This window comes from Euprymna scolopes, chromosome 5 (genome assembly GCF_053919585.1).
Source record: "Euprymna scolopes isolate OS-2025 chromosome 5, ASM5391958v1, whole genome shotgun sequence".
NCBI lineage: Eukaryota > Metazoa > Mollusca > Cephalopoda > Sepiida > Sepiolidae > Euprymna > Euprymna scolopes.
Window position 1 is genome coordinate 5,499,988 of NC_136486.1, and position 27,262 is coordinate 5,527,249.

A 27,262-nucleotide genomic window follows, 5' to 3' on the forward strand; every position below is an offset into this window, starting at 1 on the left:
ACAGGCGTCGGTGAATGTTGATGGTCTTGATTTCTTTTCTGCATAGAGGTATTCAATGACAACTCTCTGCTTCTAACAAACGTAGATGACTGAGCATGCTTACTTAGAGTCTCACACCGTCAGTATCTGCAACAGAGATGAAACTTTCAGCTTATGAATGCGTATGTTCAATCACCATAACAATGTAATTATCAATCTCTTTGATCCATTCAAGCGGAATAAAAATAGGAGGTACTACTGTTGGAACGCCCTTCGTGTGTGTGTGTATCTATCTATCTATCTATCTATCTATCTATCTATCTATATATATATATATATATATATATATATATATATATATATAGACCAGTACATGCATTAAGCTGGTCTGCAGTTTAATTTGTTGCTCTTGCTTGTGGCTGGATCTCAACATTTTGAACCAAGAGAGAAACTTAGCTGTCGTACAAAGCTAAAACTCTGTAACATCATCTGTGTAGAGATACTCCCTCAAGAGAGTGGCACTCGTCTGACAAGACGTTGCAATCATCATCATATATATATGTATATATATATATATATATACATATATATATAAAGAACATATATATGTGTGTAAAGTGCTCAATGGAGGACAGAACTGGTATATAGTCTGTTCATTATACAAACATTATTGGTTACATATGTGCATGCGTGTTTCAGTGGAGGAGTGGAAGGGGGAAGAAGAGGAGGGAAGTCTGGTGTTACATTATCGGTTTCATATTTAACTTAACGACTGTTTATTGGCCTAAATTTTTGCTTCATCTGAAGTTATATTATACCCTCATTGTTGTTGTTTCCCTATTTTAAGTCTTTAGGACCGGCTTTTCTATTCCGGTGGCGTATTCCTTATCTATCTATTATATTTTTCATTTTATTCCTAGCTTTTTTTATCAGAATAAATAATATATCCAATAGTGTAACATTCAATTGATACAAAAATATTTATGCACTAAAAATAGTTGATAAAAATGCCGACATTAAATACAATAGAAGCAATATAAATATAACTAGATATAGTAAAAGAGGCAGGAAAATATCTGGTTCACCCCCTTCAACCCAATAGTAAAACAAAACTTGGGAATAAGTTCCTACATCTTATAAATAAACACTTCCCACTACATAAAATCTTTAACAAAAACACTCTAAACTAAGCTATAGCTGTACTGAAAATCCGGAAAGATAATAAAAAAGCACAATAATAAAATATTCATACGGACGCTAATAACAGTAGTTACAGAAAGAGCGAATGCCCACTAAGTAATAACTGCCTCACATCTTCGGTGGTAAAGCAGGCTAAAATATGCACCGTAGAAAACTCAGAAATAGAAAAACTTTACATAAGCAGCACCTCAATGACCTTTAAAAACAGATTCTATGGTCATATATTGTCAACAAATAATAAAGCGTATGTTTCGGATATCTTAATCTCGGTAGAATTTAATCGCAGTGAACAAAACACCTTTTAGTTGAATAGAAAACACTTAGGAAGGCTAAAACCTGTAGTTCATTAACTTCACCCTGTTATTTATGTTTAGCATAGAAACTTGAGATTATTAGATATTAGGACCGTGAAACATTATTAAATCTTAAAGTAGAATCGGCTATAAGCTGCAAACACTTTGAACGCTACACTTTAAGTAAGATGTAAATAGCAAATACTGATTTCCTCATAGTAGTAATGCCAGAATACATAGCCCCTCACCCCAATATCTTAATGCATTAATAAATGAAACAAGAAGAAAGTTGGAAAGATACAAAGTAGTCCCAGTACACCACATAATCATAACTATACTTACCGAAAAACGTCGAAGCATAGGCTTATATAAATAACTTAGCTAAATAAAGGAAGGAGCTACCTTCACGTTACCCCTCAACATAATTTCAAGCGTTACCGTTTAATACTAAACGAACGAAAACGATTAACTAAAATAATCTATGTGGCATTGCCAGGCCACTAATATCTATAAGATTTAGAATATGTGTGTGTATATGTGTGGATATTTCTCAAGCTATATACTCAATAAATTTTTTATCTACAGACTTGAACTTTGGTACATAGGCTATTCAGACACGGGGAAAACTTATTAATCGGTTTTCATGCGGAAAAATTGCTGCTAAGGGGTCAAAATTGAAAAAGAAATGATACATGAGAGACCACCGGATCTCTATCCGTTATCAACTGTTTTACGACTGCGCATGTGCGGTCGGAAAACATGACGGTTACCTAATGTTAAGTATAAGTTTGTTTAAAACACTTTAAACATAATGTCAAGCTGGTCTAATGGTTATCGTGCTTGACTCACTGTCTTAAGGTTTTGGTTTCGATCTCAACTCGAGCATTTTTGTTTTTACTTACAAGAAGTGAACTGTTTAGAAAAAAATATAATAGTTGTATGCACATGTCTCATTTTCGTTCATTTTTTTAAAAGGAATTTTACTACGTTTAATTTAACACAGGGTACATATGCTAGTATATATATAAAAGTGAGAATGTATGTGTGCGCGTAGACACTTCTCAGTCTATATATTCAATAAATGTTTGATCTACAGACTTGAAATTTGATATATATGGCATTCAGATATATGGAAATTTTTTTAATTGGGTTTCAGTCGGAAAAAGACTTCTAAGGAGTCAAAATTAAAAAAATGGTTGATTTTTTAAATCTATTTGCCAGTTGTTTCACGAATGCGTAGTTGTGAATCGTTAAAATGATAGATTACTTATGTTAAGAATAAGTAGGTTTGAAAACGCTTTTTAAAGATTATTTCAGTTTAGTCGAACGGTTATCATACTTGGCTCACTGACTTTAGGCTTTGGTTTCGATTTATGCTCGAGTTTTTTTTTCTCTCACTTGCGAGAAGTGAAGTTTAGAAAAAAAAAAAAAAAAAAAAAAAAAAAAAAACTCGTATGCATATGTATCAGTTTCTGTATGAATTTAAACATAATATTTATGCGTATTTTACAACCGGGCAAGACCTGGCGACTTATATATATATATATATATATATATATATATATATATATATATATATATATATTAGTCATTCAATGAATTTAAAATTTATGACATGAAATGTTTGAGTTTCAGATCAAAAGACTTTTATTATTCTATGTAAAACAAAGAATACATTAGAAATATTTTAACTCCTTATCCTATAGGATTTCGATGTCTACCATCTCTTCAGAGGAGAAAAATATTAGCAAATAGTTATGATGGTTTACACCTTATTTGCAAAAGTCAGTGAGACATGGAAAATCACAATTAAAAATTGATTGAGTAATTAAAAGTCATAGAGTAAAGGACGTTAAAGAAAAGGATATAAAAGTTAACATCCAAGGTTTCCGTACCGGCTGATTGTTAGATAATTTTATTCTGAAGTATATATATATATATATATATATATATATATATATATATATATATATATTCAGAATAAAATTATAAAGGAACATAACATGAAACAAAAGAAACTGAAATTACCAGCTAAAGACAAAACGAAGACATCATTTGAGATCAACACTGGAACTGAACTGAAAGCGTGGCGGTGGCACCAGCATTCGTTAGCGCCACAGAAAATGATTATGAAAAAGCTTTTAAAAGAATAAAGAGAACGGAAAGATAAAGAAGGAAGGGTTTTTGTTAAGAGTCACTTTGTTGTTAAAGCTATTCGGCGGAAGTGACGTCAGAAAAATTTTAAGGATAACCAACACTATATATATATATATATATATATATATATATATATATATATATGTGTGTGTGTAGTCACCCCTGACCCTTTCGCTGTATCACAGCGTTTTAGTGCGGCTAGACTTGCACTCATCCACAACTAGGAACCATCTAGTTGACAGTCGAAAGTTATGCTCACTTAGCTACGGAATTAGCACGCGTACATATATGTACGAACTGAAGTTGGTTTGCAGGACACTATATATAAAATGTAGGCAAATTTTCGCATATTTTATTGGTTTGGAAATACATCCATACTCGTAGCCAAAATGAATATTTAAATGCTCATATGTTTTTTTAAAGCAAATATAGAAATAAGTTTTATTTAAACATTTATAGCAAAATTATTGTTCGTATTTTTTTTTTTTTTACATCCAGCATAAAATTATAATAATAATAAAGTGTTCTTTTGTTTGATAAAAAAAAGTTCATAAATGTTATTAGAAAAAACAGTTTATAACATTAAGAAACTCTTAACGAAAGCCAAAAGGGAGAATATCATTTGGCCCTTCATCACGAGGTTTATTGCAGATAGAAATAAAAAAGATAAACGGCTGTTGCAATAATACAAAGTGAGTTTCAATGGAGAATTTGAGAAATTTGTAGAGACTCGTACTTGTTTAGATCTCATATCACGTGGGGCATGGAGATAGGAAGGGATAAACCAATCCAAGCAAGAAAACCAGATATAACAATTCACAAGCAAAAATTCTTCCAGATCGTTGATTTCGCTGTCCCAACAGACCACACGTGAATAATGTGCGTTGATTTATATAAGACGGAGAAGCGAAACAAATAAATGGAACTGCCCAGAGAGCTATTAAGATAACACCACTTATTGTATGAGCACTTGGAACAATCCCGAAAAACTGAGAAAAGAATGGGAAAAATTAAAGACAGAGAAGAAGGGAGGGAGGGAGAGAGAGAGAGAGAGAGAGAGAGAGAGAGAGAGAGAGAGAGAAGGCAGAGAAGATACAACGAATAGCAACAAGGAAATCGCTTGAATGTCGAGACTAATCCACATGAACTAATGTTGTGACTCTTTGGCTGTGATCATAGCGTAGTATCTGTGTTAACTGTTGTAGGCAGGACCAAGGGTCAAATTATTATTATTATTATTAATTGATTTGAGCGACGGTGGGTCGCTGGATTGGTTATTATGATTAGAAAAATAAACAATTAGATTGGGAAAAAGTGATTTACAACCGAAATAAAAAAACAACTACAAACAGAATGTGATTTTAGAAAATAGAGAAAAACATAATTTTTGGTTTGGGTAAACACATAATCAAATTTATGTTACGTCAGCGTTTGGGGTCTTGGAAACGTGATGAGATGTAGATTTGGGGATATTCTAGAGTCGTTAGCTGAACATCAGAGAGAACGGACCACTCAAGGGGGAGTTGATCTCTCCATGACGCAGGGAGCGGCGTTTTCTCAGGCAGCGAAGATGTGAAGACGTAATCTCTGAAGAATCATGAAAATAAATGTTCGTATATTTACACCTGTTTATTTACACCTGTTAAAAAGAACTCTTTGTCTACAACTGTTTCGATACGTCCACGGCAATCGTTTCCTGTTAGAACTGTTACATAAATGTTAAAATATACACATTAGACGATCAACTAAATGATACGACGTATATATATATACACGCATTCACACGTACATGAATATACAGATAAAATATAAACCCCACTGTTCAACGTTTACGTCTTTATGGAACATATTCATATACACACACAATGTAAAAGAAATACAAAGATATAAAAACTGCAACCGAAGTAAAACAACAACAAAAAGAACCAAGAAAACTGTAACTGCAAAAAAATGGAATTAAAGTTTTCTTTTGAATTGCAGAATGCCATGATATGTTCGTGCAAAAATAAAAACCCCAAAAAACAAAAAAACAAAAAACAAGCAACAAAAAAAAAAAAAAGCAAAAAAACCCCAAAAAACAAAAACCAAAAAAACAAAAAACAAAAAATAAAACCCCCAAAAAACAAAAACAAAAAAAACAAAAAAACAAAAAAACAAAAAAAACAAAAAAACAAAAAACAAAAAGACAAAAAACAAAAAATAAAAAACAAAAAACAAAAAAAACAAAAAAAACAAAAAATAACCCCCCCCCAAAAAAAACAAAAAACAAAAACAAAAAAACAAAAAAAAAAAACAAAAAATAACCCCCCCCCAAAAAAAAACAAAAAACAAAAACAAAAAAGCTTTTTTTCAGCTTGCAATGTTCTCGGCACACGCAAAAACAATTCTTTTTCTGTTCCGACGTTCGTAGAAAATCCGTTTTTTCTTTCTTCACACACGAATTAACTGTACGTTTAAACGACTCCGAGACAACAAAACGTCTCTCCCAATAAAAGAAATACAAGCTTTTCATATTTTTTCAAATTCGACCGCGTTTTAATTTACATATGTCACTTTTTCGGTTCCTATCGATCGGGTTTCGAGTTTGAGTGTCAGTGACTTTTACAATACGCATACGCCACCCTTAGACACTTGTTTCTATAACCGTTGTTACCCCTCCCAAATGGTGTCAGCATCGACTAGCACTGCAGTAAATAGTCAAAGAGGATGAAAAACGAGGAGAGAGACGACAAACCAGATCCTTACTGGATGACTGCGAAAGGACTGAAATATAACATTAAAAATTTAACAAACAAATGTATCATTTGCAAGTTGTCAGCTGCTGCGATTGTATTGGTTAAGTGTTTCGGCAACCTCCAGCGGTTTACGTAACCTGTCCGAAATATATTTGACAATAACACGGCTCCTATTCTGCAGAAATACCCTTATTAACAAGAACTGAGCAAGTCTTATTTTAACTAAGAAGAAATATTAAAACCAATGATTTTAAGATGCCCTTTTATTTGATATAGTTATTTTGACTAATACCGTCCCCTTTCTTAGACAATTACGTCACGTGACTCATGTGCTTTATACATTCACTCATTGTATAACGCATCTGAATTTCGAAATCGAGAATCACGCGAATACGCTATATTATTTTCTTCTATATTAACACCAAATCTCACTAAATCATTCAGTTAAGCAACGATGAACCTGACCAATAGCAAATGGGTGACCATTTGGGAATGCTAGGCGCTGTATGTACTGCGCCGGGACGTAGAAATTTCCAGGTTAGTATCTAGAGGCGTGTTTAATCGACTGGACTGGATGCATCACCAGTCAGCCATGCTTCTAGAAAGAAAATTCTTATGTAAAACTTGAGATCTACTGTTTTATCTCTCTTGTAGCAACCATTGAACCGACTGAGATTAGCAGTAGTTTAAAAATGTAGATGGTTTTACACTATAAACAAACCTGTGTAAATTTCCGAACACCTTAGTTGTTGCGGCGGACATCATACGTCGAAATCGACGTGAGTATCCATCATACTAACACTAATACAATTCAAAGCTGGTCTTTTCTAAAAAATAATAAAAATAATAGTGCACATTATAGAAAAGTTGAATCGATTCTAGAATCACCAAACCTTGCATAAAAAACTTATCAAATTTCTGGCAAAGAAATTAACAGCACATCATAGCCATTATAGTAGTTGCTTCATTATGATGTTGAGGGGCGAAGAGGCTACACCAGTATGACTAGTAAAAGTTAATACAATCTTCATATCCAAAACGAGAGAGACACAATGCTCTAGTAAGTATAGACCCATCCGCTGTCTCACTACGACCTAAACGCTCTTAACAGATAGCATCTCTGAACACTTCTCTTCTGAAGCATTCCTGGAAAAAGAATAAGCATGATGCAAGAGGAAATGTTTAGGCACTCTTTATCTGTGCCTAAATCAAAAAGTAGATTCCATGAATAAAGCTACTTTCATAGAAGTGCACGCCTGTGGAAATCTCTTCCGTTTGCCTGTTTCTCACCTGACTACAACTTGGATGTCTTCAAGTCCAACATAAACAAATTCCTGATGAATCACCCCCTTAAGTAAAACACTTTATCAAATCTCCAATACTAACGATTACTACGATACTATCCCATTGATTACTGTACACGCAATAACCCTTATCCCCGAGTGGCTTCCGGGTCTTGATAAGTGGTGACCTCCATGTAAAAAGACAAAAAAACCCAACAGAAACCAGATGTTGATTAAAAAGACCTTCGCTGATGACGACGTGAAGAAGCAAAGGAACCTAAGCATGGTCTGGATTACAACAAAAGTATTTGATAGTATGCTACATATGCTACATATGCTACATATGCTGCTACATATGCTGCTACTGTGCTGCCTTGATTTATATAAGATCCATAGCGTAATTAAGAAACCCACAGATGTACATATAAACAGAAACAATTATGACATTAAAGGACACTAATAAATTAATAAACCAATGACTAATAAATTAATAAACTAATAACTAATAAATTAATAAACCAATGACTAATAAATTAATAAACTAACGACTAATAAATTAATAAACTAATGACTAATAAATTAATAAACTAATGACTAATAAATTAATAAACTAATGACTCCTCCAATCTTACTATTTTGTCCGGCGATAGATCCGCTAAGTAAACTACAGACTAAGAGCCGAGTGCCTACATCCTAAGCAGAGCCGCCAACAAAATTAAGAGTCAACCACCTGCTCTAAAACCTGTGTGTCAGTTCAGATGCTGACTTATAGGTTGTACATACCTTCTCCAAACATTTGAATGACAAATGTGCGAAGTGTTTCCTCAGAGTTGGAAAAAGATCCAAATGCAAAACATAGTTTGGTAGAGGATGCTGACATCATAGACATAGATTGAAAGTTGAAGAAATTGACTAAGGTTTGGTCAAGGGACTTTGAAATTTAGAAAAGGTCGTATTTGAAAAGAATGTGATACTACCGGCGTCTCCCCACAAGTGTTGAGAAGTGGGGGGAAAAGAGAAACAAGTATGTAAAAAGTTAATAGTTTGACGGAAGAACAGGAAATAGGGTTGGTGGAAGGACTATGAATAGGAAGTTGTCCACCAAGGAATACAAAAAGAAGCTGATGTAGTGTTGTTGGTCACAGTGTGGCGACGATTAGACCAAGGAAAGTCAATATGGGCTAAAATTAAGGTGTTGGCGATTTTAGGTGTGGCTGTCAATTTTGCGACAGTTTTTACGACAGTTTAGAATGCTTGAGAAACAGTTTAGAAGCTGTGACAATTTACGATAGTCCAGCTGAGGGTAGTTGCCAGCTGTATATAGTTTATGACCATTACAAGTTTCACACAGTTAAACGCAGGTTGCGGCTTGAAAAAGATCGGAAGATAAAAACACTTCCACAAGATATTTCTGCGATTATGTCACACACGAGTGCAGCTAATATTTACAGAAAGTGTTTTAAGTTTTATATATACTTGTGAACCTGTTCGCACTCCTTCTACATTCACCAATGTTAAAGACGACAACACAGCTAGAAAAAAGACGAAGGAGGACATATCCACAGTACACAATGCTGGGGTCAGCGATCGTTGGAGAGTAAGGAACCACCTAGTTTTGTCGCAAGAATATGTCCTATCGTTTTAGATTTGTTTTCGTTTGATCGCTAACTTTGGTTGCACTTGTAGTTTACTTCTCTCACATTGAACGACTATCTTCTTGCTAACTCTCCAAGTGTAAGTTCTTTTATTAAGAACTCTTACGTTTACGAGTTTTCTAATTTGTAAACTAATAATCGAAGTTCAGCTCTTTTAGGATTAGTTGGGATAATGAGAGTCTTCATGTCAGCTAAAACCGTGGACTATAAATTAATCTACAACATGTAGGTTTGGTCTTATGACAATTACGGAACCCTTTACTTAAACCATTGGATAACTTCCTCTAATTCATAATAGTTATGACCCAGTGAAAATCTTAAGTCAATCGAAATTGTATTATTTTTGCCTATACTGATGATTGAACCAGAAGACAGTCACATAGAACTAATTATTAATTAGTACCTATGACCTTTTATGCCACAGATCTTTGCGATTCAGTTCGAAATTCAGTATCTATTTCTGAATTCGTCATAAAGATGAACTGGTTCGCCTGTTTAGAGGTGAAGGTTACATCAGCCGAAACGTTCTGGAAATATCGCCCAAGATAGGAACGATAGACCGATTAATCCAAGAGATGGAGCATTTTCAAACGTACATTCACCAATATAGATGAAACAAACATTCTTTTTGAATTGAAAAGTCTGGCAAGAGTCTTAAAAAATACATATATCAATAGCGATTAAAGTTTCACATAGTCACATTAAGTGTATATTATAATGACTTCATCTGCAAAACAAAATCATTCACAAATGAATGAGATTAAAACTAAACGAAAGGTCAGATCAATTAGACAAAATAGAGGCATGATAATGTCACTCTTTTCGAGATGAGAGAAAGCAAAGATTTTAAAATCAGTTGCCCGTAGAAGTGTAAACGAGACGCACTGCCGATAATGCCGAAAGAAAGTTTGATTATCGCCAAGTGCGAAATGTTATCTCGCACGTCACCCAAAGAATTAGAAATGTTTGCACGTCACCCAAAGAATTAAGACATTAAATGATTAATTAGCTAAGAGAACGCTAATCTCTGTCTGTCTGTCTGTCTCTCTCCCTCGCTCTCTCTACTGTGTGACTTAATTTTTTCCGAAAATAAAGCCTTTTAGAAACATTCAGTAAACGTCTCGTTGTGTTCTACCTGGTTGAAAGGAGGTTTTATTGGACTAAATAAACAGATTAGACGACCGACGATCGACGACCGCCCATGGAATGCAACGACCACGAGTAGAAAAATCGAAGCGACAAAAAAACAAACAAAATAAAACAAAAAACAACAACAACAACAACAACAACAAAAACAACCCCCCCCCAAAAAAAACATGTTTGTATTTAAAAACTCGTATTTGATTTATTTTAAGGAAACACAAGAGATTAAATATGTAATAAGATTCATTTTTTACATTTCCTATTTTTATTCTCGAAACGTCTCTTTCCTAATCTTTCTAGCTTTTCCATTGTTGTTTCTCGTCATCTTTCTAGATCTCTTTAGTTTCTTTCCCAGACCTCTTGTGATATTTGCTCACTCTCTCTACCTTCTCAACCCCGTCCCCGTCGTCATATTCCCCATTTTTTTCGTAGTTTTCTTCCGTCTCAAAATCTACGTTCATTCTCCTAACGTTCTTTTATAGTTTTCTTCCACATTTCTTTCTCGTAATATTTTCAAACTCTATTTGGCTTTTGTATGCTCAACGTCTAATTTTTTTCTCAATTTCTAATTTTTTCCTTAACATATTATCTTCGTTTTAAACTAATCCGTCTCTCGACATTTTTCTCAGTTTCCTTGGTATCTTGCAATTTTATAAATCAACTATTTTCTACATCCCCAGTTCTGTCTGCCTATCTTCTCTTTAGATCTCAAAAACAAAACCACGCTATTTACACACACGTATACGCCTATAGCGCAAGTCGAAATAAACATGTACATTCCATAAAAACAAAATGGACGGTGATACACGCAAGTCTGGTGCATATTCATTTAAACATACTCAAATTAGTAAGTCATGTTGTTATGCAATGAAGCGATACAGCATAGTTGTAATCTGCACAATAAAAAAAAACATATTTACAAGCGTTGGAAAAGGCAGGAATGTCACATTTACGTATTGATTTTTATTGAACAAAGTATCCAATCATCAGTTTCTTTTAACTAATCAAAACGGTCCAACGCGTAGTATAAAAGCTAAAACACAATAATTTTTTCTCGTCTTTACATTATTCTTCACAATCTATACCCCCCCCCGTCCTGACTTTGACGAGAAACACTCGTTTAGTTGAAACTACTATCAATAATTTCTCCCCACTCTTTAGCTGTGCCTAAACCTAAAAGTAGATTCCATGAACAAAGCTTATTTCTTAGAACTGCACGCATGTGGAACTCTGTTCCGCTTTCCTGCTTTCCAACTAACTACAATATGGTTGTTTTCAAGTCCAACATGAACAAAGTCTTGATGAGCCATTCCCTTAAGTAATCCGATTTATTAAATTTCCGCTACTAACGATGACTACGACATGTTCCCCTTGTATCCTGTAACTTGACAATTATAACATGTATTCCTTTTAATAATTTTTACCAGAGAGTCACCACTTATGAAGGCATGAAGGCCACTAAAGGATAAGAGTTAATGAGTGTGAGGTGGTCAGTGAAACAATGTAGCAGTGGTGGAAATTGGATAGAATTTTAAATTCAAGCAGACGGAAAACATGAATTTGTTTACATTGAACTTAAAAACAATCATGTTACAGTTAGTTAGAAAGTAGGGCTCCAGTATAGGGTTCTACAGGCAGGAATTTTTAGGAAAAAATGTTTTACATGGAATTTATGTTTAGATTCAAACACACGCAGATAGTGGAGGACATTTTTGACAGTGGTTGTAGTTGGACGAGTGTTTGTTGTGAATGTTTTGCAGGGGAAAGCATAGAAACTCAGTCGAGCACTTGCCATGAACCAACGATAGAGTAGAGATAGACCGGCGACGTCTTTTCTGTGGGAAAGAGGTTGCAGAGAAGAGAAAAAAGACGTCACTTCTGTTAGTTTCGTGTTCCATAGGTAGAAAAGGGAAGAGAACCGATTTGTTGGGGGTTGTTTCTCAATGAAATTGTGTCATTCAGTGCTTTCAAAACACACGTTGGACGTCGCGTATCGGTGTCTGGCGGGCGGACGCTGAGTGGATGTCTTCTGTTTGTTTATGTCGACGTAGCGAGATAAGTGTGTTTTCGAATTCGTCAGCGGATAATCGAGCACGGGAGTAGAAAGAGGAAAAGAAACAGAAAGATGAAGAAAAAGGACGAGGAAAAGAAGACGAAGAAGGAAAATGAAAAGAGGAAGAAGAAGTAAAAGAAGGAAAAGGTAAGTATAGGAAGGAAAGAAGAAAAAAGTTTTTTTGTTTCTTACAAACGAGTCACCACTTATCAAGGCCCGGAGGCCACTCGAGGATAAGGCTTAATGAATGTACGGTAGTCAATGGGACAATAGTGTAGTAATCGTTAATAGTGAAGATTGGATTATTTAAGGGTATGGCTCATTAAGAACTTGTTTACATTAGACTTGAAGACGACCATATTGCATTCAGTTTGAAAGCAAGCAAAGGGAAAAGAGTTCAGTAGGCGTGCAATTCTAAGAAAGAATCTTTGTTCATGGCATCTAAGTTTAGGTTTGGACACAGATAAAGGCTGGTAAAATTATTGATAGTGATTTCAGAAAGACGAGTGATTTTCGTGAAAGTTTGGCAAAGGTGGACAATATGATATAGATTAGAGCTCAGACGGGCACTTGCCACGAAAATAACGATAAAGCAGAGACAGGCTCGCAACGTCTCTTCTATGGGAATGAATTAGAGAAAAATGGTCGGATCCTTCTATCGATCCAGTAGATATCTCACTGCTGATGCAATTCTCTATCTATATAAGAGCCAGATACGTCCAAGGATGGAATACTGTTGCCACATATGGGCAGGAGCTGCTAGAAAAGACTTGTCCTGCCTTGATAGGGTTCAAAATAGACTTCGTGGCCTGGTGGGAGATGTCCTTTTCTCTTCGCTGCAACCTCTATCTCACAGAAGAGATGTTGCGAGTTTGTCTCTGCTTTATCGTTATTTTCATGGAAAGTGTTCAACTGAGCTTCAATCTATGGTCTCCCCCTCGCCAAACTTTCACAAGAAACACTAGACTAGCTGAAAACATTATCAATAATTTTCCCCACTCTTTATCTGTACCTAAACCTAAACATAGATTCCATGATCAAAGCTTCTTTCTTAGAACTGCACGCCTGTGGAATTGTCTTCCGTTTTCCTGCTTTCCAGCTGTCTATAATATGGTTGTCTTCAAGTCCAACGTGAACAAGTTTTTGATGAGCCGTTCCACTTAAGTTAACAAATTTACCGAACTTCCATTACTATTGATTACTATATTGTCCTTTTGACTACTCTACACTCTTTAACCCTTATCCTTGAGTGGCCTATCGGCCTTGATAAGTGGTGACGCCTATGTAAAAAAAAGAATACAAAGTAACAAAAGAAGATTAAAAAGAAGAAAAATATAAGTAAAAGAAGGAGAAAAAGAAAAAAGAAAATGAAAATGATGAAAGAAAAAGACAAGGAAAAAAAGAATAAAAATAATAAATATAAAAAGAAGAAAAAGAAGACGAAGAAAAAAATAAATACAAGAACGAAAAGAATAAAAAAAGACAAAGATTATAAATAAAAAGAAAATAACGAAAAAAAAGGACGAATAAAATAAAAATAAAGCGATGAAAAAGAAGAGAAAGAAGAAAAAGAAAAAGAATGAAAAAAATAAATAAAAAAATGAAGAAAAAAGAAGTACTTGAAAAGGGACAATGAATGTTAAAACATTGACTTTTTCAAATGTTAGCTAAACAAGAAATGCTTTTCTGAGCTTTGATTGTTTTACTTTACGGCATATCAACACTTTTCAGCCTATTTAATGCCGAATCATGTGTTTTTTTCAAAAGTTTTATGCTTCAAATTCTGTAATATCTTCGAATATATATTCATGATGCTTACTTTGGTTGTTTGGAGGGAAAAGAAACCGGCTTTGCAGAACATGATTGAGTTTTGAAAAGGGGAAGGAAAAAACAGTAACATCAATATTTGATGCAGTTAAGTCAGTAAACCGAAAGCTTCAGACAACTTGATTTCCCGTGGCGGAACTGATCTGACAAAAATAATTAAATACTACTACTACTACTACTACTACTACTACTACTATTACTAATAATAATAATGATGTTATTCTTATTCCTCTTTTACTACTACTACTACTACTACTACTACTAATATTATTATTGATAGTAACGAATGCATGGATGGACGAATGATACTATATGTAATAAAGAATAAAGGAAAGAATGGAGAAAAAACAAAAACAAAATAAAAAAAGAGATGAAAAATATAGAAAGATATAAAAAAAGGAAAAATTAAATCAGTAGAAACTTCATGATTGAAGCGTTCCGTCCTTCACTCCCGCGACATCTTTAATACGATTTGGTTGTTACCTAATTCAGCTGTTCCGAAACTCCAGTTGTGTCATATTTAACGTTTTAAACAAAGCCAATATTATTATTATACTGTTATTGTTTTATATATTGATTGAACTTCTAAACAAAAAGACCATTGTATATATATATATATATATATATATATATATATATATATATATATATATATATATATATATTTCCGAAGATTCTACCGCATGAGCTTACACAATAACTTAGTTGCAGCTCATACGAGTCATGAAATCCAACAAACTGAAAGTTCAAGACCCAAGTTTCGCCCTTATTTAGGCTCATCGGCTGAAAATATCCGACCTCATGATTCGAAACCCGAATCTCTTGCATGCGAGACAAGTAACTTGACCAATTGCGCCAAACCCCGGAAAGTCTATTAACTAACACAGACCAATCAAACCGCGGCGAAATCCGACTCTACAATGTACATAATTTGTCTTCATATCCCGAGTTCAGATATTTTTAACTGATTAGCCCAAATAAGCGCTAAACTTTAGTTTTGGACTTTCGGTTTATTGGCTTTCATTGCTCTTGTGAGCTGCGACGTTGTTTATACTATATATATATATATAAATAAATATATATATATATATATAAATATATATATATATATATATATATATATATATATATATATATATATATATATATATATAATGATTTCCACAGTCAAATAATGTCGTATTTGGAACTTTTAGAATTATTATGTTACACAATCAACTAACACGGACTCTAAGGTGGTTTTGTGAGTGTGTTCGAATCTGCCGACCAGCAGTAATACAAACCGAGTACGTTGCAAGTAAAGGATAAAACTCTCTCTCTCTCTCTCTCTCTCTCTCTCTCTCTCTATATATATATATATATATATATATATATATATATATATATATATATATATCGCCTTTTATTATATATATCTGTGAAAGTATGTTTTTTAAACTGTATTTCGCCTTTTATTTATTCCAACAGATAATTTATAAAGCTCAATTGAATTACAGAGCATATAGCAAATAAGTAACAGAAGTATAGATTCTAAATTTCATGATGTTGACCATCTTATAATTTATTTTTAAGTACGTTGATATTAACAATTATTGACAGCATTAATATGAATATCAACGTACTTTAAGAAATAAATTGTAAGATGGTCAATATCATGAAATTTAAAATATAGATTTTTCTCATTAATATATATATATATATATATATATATATATATTCAGAAAGTTTAGATGAGGGAAGTCATCGGTACAGTCGGGTTTAAACATTATAATAGGGGACCATTTTTGATACCCATATCAAGCCTCTTCAGCAGATACTCGCGATATATATATATATATATATATATATATATATATATATATATATATATATATATATATATAGTAATTTATAAAATATATATGGCGATTAAGCTACACTGAATAATCCGCGTTTCATCCCCTCTAGGATTCTTCAGGCTTATGCGAGAATTTTGTGGTCTCAATAGATATAAAAACGCGAAACAACCACAAAATTCTCGCATAAGCCTGAAGAACCCTAGAGGGGATGAAACGCGGAGTATTCGGTGTAGCTTAATCGCCATATATATTTTATAAATTACTAACTAGCTCTACCTACGTATTGAGCACTTTTGAAGTAAATACTTAAAGTTTACGCATAAATCTATACTTTCGTATATTAATTCTATGTGAGTAAATTAAGTAGTTATATATATATATATATATATATATATATATATATATATATATATATATATATACAACAGAAGGCAACTTCAGCACTATTTGATCACAACATCAAATTAATCTAATACCTATTTTATATTTTGAATTCACGTATATACTGCGATGACAAGGCGACTTCCATTGATAAACGAGATAATATTTATGCAAACTCCTGCAGCGATGTCTTCGACTTTCGACCAAAGTAAAAATCGTTGAATTGGAGAGCGTACAAGAAAGACATGCGTTGACATCAATCATCGTTTATTTGAATAAATAACATTTCCTGTACATGAAGCAGGATTACATTTCGTAATAATATCCTTTATACTAAGTGGCTTATTATTGCTATGAAGAAGAATAAATAATATTAACACATCTGATTAAATTACACTTGGTTGGTTTTTTAAGCTGATAGAAAAAGAAAAGGCCGCTCTTTATTGCAGATTCGTAACTCATGAGATTGAATGCAAATAAAAAATATTGTAATATTTTTGATAAAAAAAAATATTCGGGTGCGGTGTTTATACGGGATTTCTTACTCTCAAATCTTTTATTGTCGCAGTCTAGTCAAATCTCTCTATATATCTTTAAAACTAAGACTATGAGTGTGTGACAACACTTTCAACCTATATACTCAACGATTATTGATCTAGAGACCTGAAATCTGGTATATAGGGTATTCAGACATGTTGAAAACTTTTAAATCGGTTTTCATGCGTTAATGTTAAAGATAAGTAGGTTTGAAAACACTTTTTGAAGTCCGTGTCAAGCTAGCCTAATGGTTATCATACTTGACTCCCTGTCTTTAGCTTTCTGTTTCGATCTCAGCTCGAGTTTTTATTTATTTTTTTTTTACTTACAAGAAGTGAACTGTTTAGAAAAAAAACATACTACCCGCATGCACATGTCTTTGTTTTTATATAAATTAAAATATAACTTTTATACATATTTTACGCCAGGCGGCCTACTAGTAGGAGTTACAGGAATAAGCTTTTTTCTGCATATGTGTTTGTACGTAATATTTTACTCTCAGTTCTTTATTAATCGCCTCTTTTCATTGTCGCGATCTCGTCTAATGGTGTAGATATGATATAGAGAAAAAAAGCTTCGTTTCCAGACACTAGGAAACGTTCGCTGAGAGCTTTCTTAAAGGTTTTATCTTGAAGAGAATTTACTCACGAAAAGAAACTAATACTCTATTTACTTCTTAACTTTACAACTTAGCTGAAATAGGTGACGTTCACGTGTTGTATTGTCGATTTATACATAACTGGTTTAGTCTAGTGCATATAAGGTATACGCTTTTCTGTAATTGATGCTCATGTATCGTCTAGTGGTTAGAATTATGAGGACAGTTACGTTTCTTTGTCTATGGGGTGTCTGTATGTGTTGATCTGTTACATGTATATTTAATAGTCTTTCTATGCGAATATGTGTGTTTTCACATAATAAAAACAATAATTAGCGGACAGTCTAACAATGATGTATAAAACCCTTGTCTGCTTGATGCCGGACAGGTCACCTACCTTATTCATTCTCTCTCTTTCCTGGTCTGTAGATGCTTCCATCGGAACACAGACAACTTCTATCCGCTAACTAACCCAGTGGCTAGCTTACTCACAATTCGTCCCTTCGACTTCCAGTTACAGACTAACTCCTAATTCTAATTTCTCCTGGCTTTCGTATATCTTGCGTCAGCCAAAGTGAACAATCTTGTTTGTAACATACGCCACATCATTGGTTACTAAACTAAATTCCTAACTGGTTTTGTTTATGCTTTTTTTCTGTTCATAAAATTGAGCCCAAATTCCCCAGTTAAATATTTAACATAAATGTTTTAATTAACATTCTTTTCTTTGAAAACATGTTTCTTAAATATCTTTTTAACCTAAATAGTTTAACACTTAATCATAATAATCGTTCTGACCTGTGGCATCGTGCGCCACAACATAACACAGTTACTACGCTATGATCATAGCCACAACATTACACATGGACATACACATCGAAGTAACATTCTACATTGTTGGCGATTTCATTCGCATGGTTTCCACGGAATGACTAATTTGAAAACTTTTGTTCGCAAAACGTGACGTCATTCTTTCTCTATCATTTGACCTGCTACTCTCTCTCCCTGCCTCAATCTTACGTTGCTCACTTCTGAAAACGATGTTGTTTTTCATATCTGGGTTGTCATCATGCACTCCGTGTGACCATCGACAAAATTCACACTAACTTAATCGTTATTGAAATAGGGCTCCTAATATGTTAGAATATAATATTTGGTTGTTCGCCATTTTTTGCTGGTGTTCTTGGGTGACAAGCTATCTCAGAATTCTAGAACGTTCCATCAACTTACTGTATGTCTAGTTCGTGTTATCTCTTGTTGATTTTTTATGCTTTTAGCCACTACACTATATTTTTTTTACATGGAGGTCACCACTTATCAAGGCTCGGAGGCCACTCAGGGATAAGGGTTATTGCGTGTACAGTAATTAATGGGATAGTATCGTAGTAATCGTTAGTATTGGAGATTTGATAAAGTGTCTTACTTAAGAGGGCGGTTCATCAAGAATTTGTTTATGTTGGACTTGATGACATCCAAGTTTTAGTCATGTGGGAAACAGGCAAACGGAAGAGAGTTCCACAGTCGGGCACTTTTAAGACAGAAGCTTTGCTCATGGAATCTACGCTTTGGTTTAGGCACAGATAAAGAGTGGAGAAAATTAATGACAGTGGTTTCAACTAGACGGGTGTTTATCGTGAAAGATTGGCGAGGGGGGACCAGAGATTGGAGCTCAGACGGGCACTTGCCATGGAAATAACGATAAAACAAAGGCTCGCAACGTCTCTTCTGTGGAAGAGAGGTTGCAGGGAAGAGAAAAGGGCATCCCTCACTAAGCCACGAAGTCTATTTTGTACTCTGTCAATTTTAATGGATAATGTCAATCTTTTTTGTGACATCGACTACTAATCACTACTATGTATACGTATATTCTTATAGCCCTGTTAAAGGGTTGCAAGGAAAACAAAACATCAAAATAAAATAACAACATTTGTTGCAAAGTATGCAATAGGTGGGTTGTTTGTTGCAGCCGACGAACGACCTAGGTTAGTCAACCGGATATTAACTGGTTATTTATTTGTTTCCCACGAAAGAAAATGTGACACAAGGTCGGTTTAATGTGTGAAATAACCAGCTCCTCTCAAAAGGGAATTCTACAAAAATAAAATTGCCTTAGTATAGAAAGGTTTCCCTTCCATTGACTAAGGACAATTAATTTGAGTCCAGCATCTTAGTAGACACCACACTTCAGCCACCAGCCCAGTACGAGTACCGGATGACGGCTGACCCAACAGCTTAGTCTTCCAGTATTTATTAAAGTTGGAATAGTCTATTAGTAGGTAACATAGGTTAGTTTCGCCACAACACCACCTCCGGGCTAATAACTCCGGACGCTGTATCAGTATTTTTGCTCTTTGAATGGACCATGTACTGCTCGGAGATTTTCCTTTTCCTGCCCGAACGATGTGGTTCTGGTGTTCTTTGGGGAGGATCAATATCAAACATGCCGTAGATATATACTAGCAAAAGTACCCCTCGTTGACTGGGTTCAAAAACAGCCTATAGAAAATAGACTCTGATTTATGAAAGTATGATAGGTTATGAAAAGGAAGGGTTGTAAATTTGGGTTGAATTTGGGGGTATTAAAACCAAAGCGAAATATGATGAAAGTAAAAATAAAATAGATAAACCCCATGATTTATTATACCATACCTGTTCACACTGAAACACTTATAATAATATTCTGTGGATCTATATTAAAAAAAAAACCTTGTTAAACTTTGTGACATATTTCCATTCTATGGAGGTCAGGTGCGAACGAACACCCCATAATTTTATTATACCATATTTCTTCAAACTGAAACATAATTATCAAAGTATACTTACGCAAATAGATATGAAAAGTCTGCGCCTATTTTCATTCTATGGAGGCCAGGCGCGAACACAGACCTCACAATTTTATTATACCATCCCTATTTAAGTTAAAACATACTTATCAAGGTATCCTTATGTACATCTATATCAAAAAAACCTTTTTGACGTTTTTTTTAAATTTTTAAATTTTTTATTTCCATACTTTGTGGACCAGGCGCGAACACGGACCCCACAATTTTAATGAACCACCGTTTTGCCAGATCAAACATACCCATTTCTGTGTCTCGATACATGTTCTATCATTATATGTAATCAGTTTTTTTTAAATAGTCAACCATATAGGAGCCTATTCGTGACCCCCCCCACACATTCAACTTCATATTATATATATATATATATATATGTCTATTTTTGCGATACGTTTTGAATGAATTCAATTATTTACGAAAGTGCATTTTTACCTACATGCTAGTTGGGAATAATTTTCCCTTTAACCAATTTGGCACCCCCACATGGGGAGCGGTATATATATTATTTTAAAGATATAATTATCCACTTATATTATTAAAATAATATATATATATATATATATATATATATATATATATATATATGTAATTTGTACCTATTTACAATGCCTCCCCACGGGGCAGAGTTAGACACCAGGGTCGTTTTTTAACGTGGAGAAAGGTACAAAAATAAAAATTGTTTCAGTCGTGAAGGATTTCTCCTCCACTGAAAGAGAACGAAAAATGGAAGTGCCGCATCTGAAGAACAGATATTCCATTTAGATCCTGGCCAAAAGGCCATTGTAAGCAATACTAATAATAGTGAAATCAACGAAAAGAATGAAAACAATTAAATCCTATTAAACTCTAATTTTATTCACTGCAACACAAATTACAAACGATATTTATTTCACATTTTTATAACAGAGTTGAGAATTTATATTTATCGTCATTTGTTGAAGAGGTTACCGCCCGAAATATTATGTTATAATGACTCCAATTTCGAGTGATATGTGGGAAAGTATGTGTGGTACATAATACGAATAATAAAAGAAAAAATAGCAGAAATTTCTCAATTTTTATGGACGTCATCCAGTAATCACTATTATCACTATCTCTATTTTGATGGATTTTGTGACTTCATCATTTTTCCTCAAACAAATAAAAACAAACAATCAAGTAAGACCCACATTAGAGAATCATAGATTCTCTAGATAAAACATATGAATCTATTTACCCCATTTCTCTGGGGGTTCCTTAGGCTTAGGGAATAACCAAATATCACAGGGAGCAAGGTCTGAACTATAGAGAAGGCGAGAAACTTTTTTGATGCCCATATTAGTCTAATAATTTGTGACAAGGATGGAGTTGAGGACTGGTACATTGTCCTGGTGAAAATGCTACTGACCCAATTTGAATAGTGTTGGCCTCTTCCAACAGAATCTCTTCCTGGGCTCCCTTAAAACCTTAACATAGAATTCCTTGTTGACTGTATGTCTAGTGGGAACTCAATGCATGTAGATCATGCCCGTTCTATCAAAAAAGGATCATCATAAATTTATGGATGGATTTGCCAGGTCCAGGAGAGCCAGCATGCTGCCACTGCGATCTCTGTCTCTTGGTCTCTGGTTCATAGCAGTAGGTCATCGTTGTATGATGACAACAGGATCCACCCAGCAAGATGTTCCAGCCTCATTCACGTCGTTATTTTCAATATTTTTATTTGACATTCTCCCATCAATGGTGTTAGTAAATTTTAGGTTACACAACCACCGATAGTTTCATCTTTCATCGCAGATCATTAGAGCACCAAGAACTGCGGGATCTGAATTGAGCACCTGTACCATCTACTTGCTGTCATAACAACGTATTTCTTTCTAATCTTCTCTGGGCTCCCTTGGGACAAACTTTGCTCAATCGTATCTTCAGTTCCTCGCGAATAATTATGTGTACAGTTCCCACACTGACATCAAACTGTGCATTTATTGTCTCTATAGACACACAATGTTCATTATCTATGAAATCATTTATGGTGTTCTTACGTCCTTACTTATACCACACCTCTCATCATCCTTCACAGACTCCCTACCTTTCGTCGAATCTCCTACGTCACTCAAAAACGGATGCTTCATTCATACAAGATGGTCTAAAAGCAGTCTGAAGCATTCCATACGTTTCTGTGGCATTTTTTTCCCAAGTTCAAAACACTTTTATTACATATTGTCCTTCTAGTATGTCTTCAGTTTAGACTGCATTCTGGAAATTCACCAGCTGTGACAATCAGGCTTTAGTAGCGTGTATTCAAATTTCCGCTGTTGCTGGTGATTTGAACTTAAAATCGTAAAAATTGATCAGTCATCTCATAAGATCTATAACAATAAGATACTGAGTTTCCAGGAGTCTACAACAATTTTAAATGCATATACAATAAAGTCTGGAATATTAGTGGAGGAACCTCGTATGTATAAATAAAACTAATAATATATTCGGTAATACTCATGCATACTCAAGGGGAAGGAAATCTCTAGGGAATATGGAATTCACATGCGGTTATTAGCGGTATTAACATCTCGATCAGGGAAGATGACATATAGCGTCGTATTCCCAAATTGGAACCTATGTAGTACTGACCGGACTAATCAATGCTTAACATCGGTTATCGAACAAGAACAAGCCTGTTAACGTGTTCATGGTTTACATATATAAAGATATGAGCATACCTAAAATTATATATAATGATATGAGCATACCTTAATTTATAAATAAAGATATAAGCATACCTTAATTTATAAATAAAGATATGAGCATACCTAAAGTTATAAATAAACATATAAGTATACCATAAGTTATATATAAACATATGAGGATACTTAAAGTCATAAATAAACAAATGGGCATACCTTAAGTTATATATAAACATATGAGCATACCTTAAGTCACAAATGAACATATGAGCATACCTTAAGTCATAAATAAATATATGTGCATATCTAAAGTCATAAATAAATATATGTGCATACCTTAAGTCACAAATGAACATATGAGCATACCCAAAGTTATAAATAACAATATAAGCATACCTTAATTTATAAATAAACAAATAAAACTCCTTATAGACTCACATTTCTGAATTTTTGAGTCACGAATTCATAATTCTAATTAATTGGATGCTTCGAACAACTGTTCTCATCTTGAGTGTTATTTTCAAAACGTTTCGCTAGATGTAACCTTCGACTTTTTCACGGAGTCCGCAAGGAGGCGTGACGTAGTGGATAGATTACTTGGTAAAATTCTGTTATAAAGTTGCACTAAAACGTAGTGAAAATGACGTTCAAGATGAGAACAGTAGTACGAAGAACACAAATAATACGAACACGTTTATTAGGTTGGACAGTAGACGATGGCGGATGTTTGTCTTCTGAATCTTAAGTACATGAGTTTTGGTTGAACAACAGCGTCCTTCCTTACCCCGACAAAATTACCAATTCGATTCCGTCTACCAATAGGGGGTTGTCAGACGCACTGGTTGGAATTAAGTGAATGATATTCTGCAAATTCGCTTCGCAGGGTGGAGATCAAGGCTACAGCGAAGGGAGAGTAAGGATAAAAAGAAGAAGCGTTGCAAGTGGCAGTCGTTCAAGTTTCGTTAGGATCCTGTCTCAGAGCGGAGGGTCAGGATAGGAGGTCAGTTGTTTTATGTATGTTTTTATACAAAATAAATACGGAATATATAAGGGGAAGGGGTGATTTTTTTTTTTCGTTTTCTATGTTACTGATTTTGTTTTATATTTTCTTTGAAGTTTCTTTTTATTCACCTAGGAAACCGTGGGTTCGTTTTAGTACAAGATGCAGGGGAATAGCTCGCTTCATTAGAAGAAATAATTACCCAATGTATTTAAATGTTGGTCAGCAAGACGGCATCGCTTGGCCGGCGAAATCTTCAAGAGAGACGACAAAAAAGAAAAACATGTACAGACGCCTGCCAGCTTATCTGTCGTCTGGCTGGAGAGAAGGGATCGAAAGATGAGGGACGGATAGATTGATGAAGACGAAATGAAGATTATGGATAAATACTTAAAAATGACTAAATAAACTACGATAGACATGATGAGACTAAGATAGAAACGTATAGATTTGCAGCTTCTTTGGACTCAATAATGTCTAAGTATAAAGTGTGACATGGCCGTAAACGGCCGCAATATGAAATAAGTTTAAAAGAAATCAAATCACAAAAAGAAAAAACACCTTATCTTTGGATTTTCAATAAATTTTTAAACATTTATTTAACAAAAAAAATCATTGCGTGCATTAGTTATGTATGTATTTATGTATGTATATATTTATGTATGTATATATTTATGTATGTATATATCTAGTTGTCTATGCCCATATCTATCTATCTATCTTTCTACCTGTGTATGTATGTTTTATGTATGTATGTATGCATGTATGTTTGTATGTATGTATGTTTTTATGTATGTATGTATGTGTGTATAAATGTATACATATATATCGTAAAAACACAAATAAAAATTTCAAATAAAAAAATAATAAAATAAAAACAATATTTCAAACGTACATGAAAATGAATGAATAATCAACAATAAAGCAAGGGAAATATGATCTTCTGTCAAGAAATGACAATTACCATGTATGCATGTATGTATGTATTTATGCATGTATGTATGTATGTATGTATGTATGTCAGGTCATGTCACATGCTACTGGTACCATGTAACCCAGTACTACCTGCCTCATGGTCGGGTCACCGGCGACTAAACTGGTTCCCCCACCAGACTAGTTTTGTGAGGAGGGCGGCTAGTCTCCCTGAAGGATTAAAAACAAGACCTTCCAAAGGGCGAATGAACCCTTTTTCTTGGTCAACGGCCAACTAGCACGGTGTATATTTGTGTGTGTGTGTGTATATGTGTATTGGGGTGGAGAGGGCTCCCGTAAGCCGCGGTGAAGGCAATCTTTCTAGGAGAAGCAAATCTCTGATTTAAAAACCATAAAGCGGGAGACCAGCACCCGCATTAAGCTGGTCTGCAGTTTAATTTGTTTCTGACTATCTTGCTCTTGCTTTTTGCTGGATCTCAGCATTTTGAACCGAGAGAGAGACTTAGCTGTCGTACAAAGCTAAGACTCTGTAACATCATCTTTGTATAGATACTCCCTCAGGCATTAGGGCTCATGGATTTTAAATGTCTGAGGGCGTGGCACTTGTCTGACAAGACGTTGCAATCATCATCATGTGTGTATGTATGCATGTATGTATGCATGTATGTATGTATGCATGCATGTATGTATGTATATGTGTATGTATGCATGTATGTATGTATATGTCTATCTATCAGTCTATCTAGTAAATTATGAATATACCTACATACCTATAAAAGTGAGGATGCGTGTGTGTAGACAATTTTCAACCTATATACTCAACGATATTTTGATATACAGTCTTGGAATTTGGTATATAAGGTATTCAGACATGTGGAAAACGTTTTAATCAGTTTTCACCCGATAAAAGGGCTGGTAAAGGGTCAAAATTAAAAATATTGCTACTTGGATCATCATTTATTTGTTTGTCAACTGTTTCACGACGTTTGAAAATACCTTTTAAAGATCATGGCAAGCTGGTCTAATGGTTGTTACACTTGACTCACTGTTTTTAGGTTTCGGTTTCGATCTCAGCTCAAGTATCTTTTTACTTCCAAGTAGTGAACTATTTAGAAAAAACATAATGCTCGCATGAACATGTCTCTTTTTCTTTCCATTTTTTACTTCATTTCTTTAAAAGGAATTTAGCATTATCTTTAATGCTGGGCAACTCCGGATACATCTTCTGGGCATGTCAATAAAGCTACACAGAATGTTTTGCGTTTTATACTCTCGAGGATTTCTGAGTAACCTGAGACATATCTATTTGTACTCATTCCTATCTATCTATCTATCTATCTATCTATCTATCTATCTATCTACTTATGTACGCATCCATCTATCTGTCTATCTATCTATATCTATCTACGTACATATGTACGCATCTATCTATCTATTTATATATCTATCTATCTATCTATCTATCTATCTATCTATCTCGATGTTATTTATTTGTTTTTGCTTGCGATACTTTTTAAATGAATTAAATTATTTATACGAAAGTGCATTTTTACTTAAATGCGAGTTGAGAATATTTTTCCCTTTTACCAATTTGGTACTCCCAAATGGGAAGCGGCATATATATTGCTTTTTAAACATAATTATCCACTCACATGTGTTTCATTGTCTACGACTCCTCAGAGCGGTTGAATCTAGCGAGATTCGAAATCAGGACCCCAAATGAATAACAGCTATAAATATTGAATTCATTAAAAAAGTATCCCAAACAAAAACAAATAAATAACATCTACATAAAAACACGCTACATTAAGCAGCAGTGCGAGATAGACTAGTTGTAGACGTTTAGGCTTCTTATCATGGGGTCACGATTTCGAAACTTGCTGGATTCAGCCACTTTGACGAGTCGTAGACGACGAAGCACGTGTTAATCATATTTTAAACAATATATCTGCCGCTCCTCTAAAAGGAAAAGTTATACCCAACTCGCATTTAGGTAAAAATGCACTTTCCTATAAATAATTGAATTCGTTCAAAATGTATTGCAAACCGTCGATATAAAACAATGCTCGGTGCAGGACCCCCCCGACACGTGGGAACAGTACTCAATCTTATGACATATTCGTCTATTGCATCAGAGGTCGGGTACT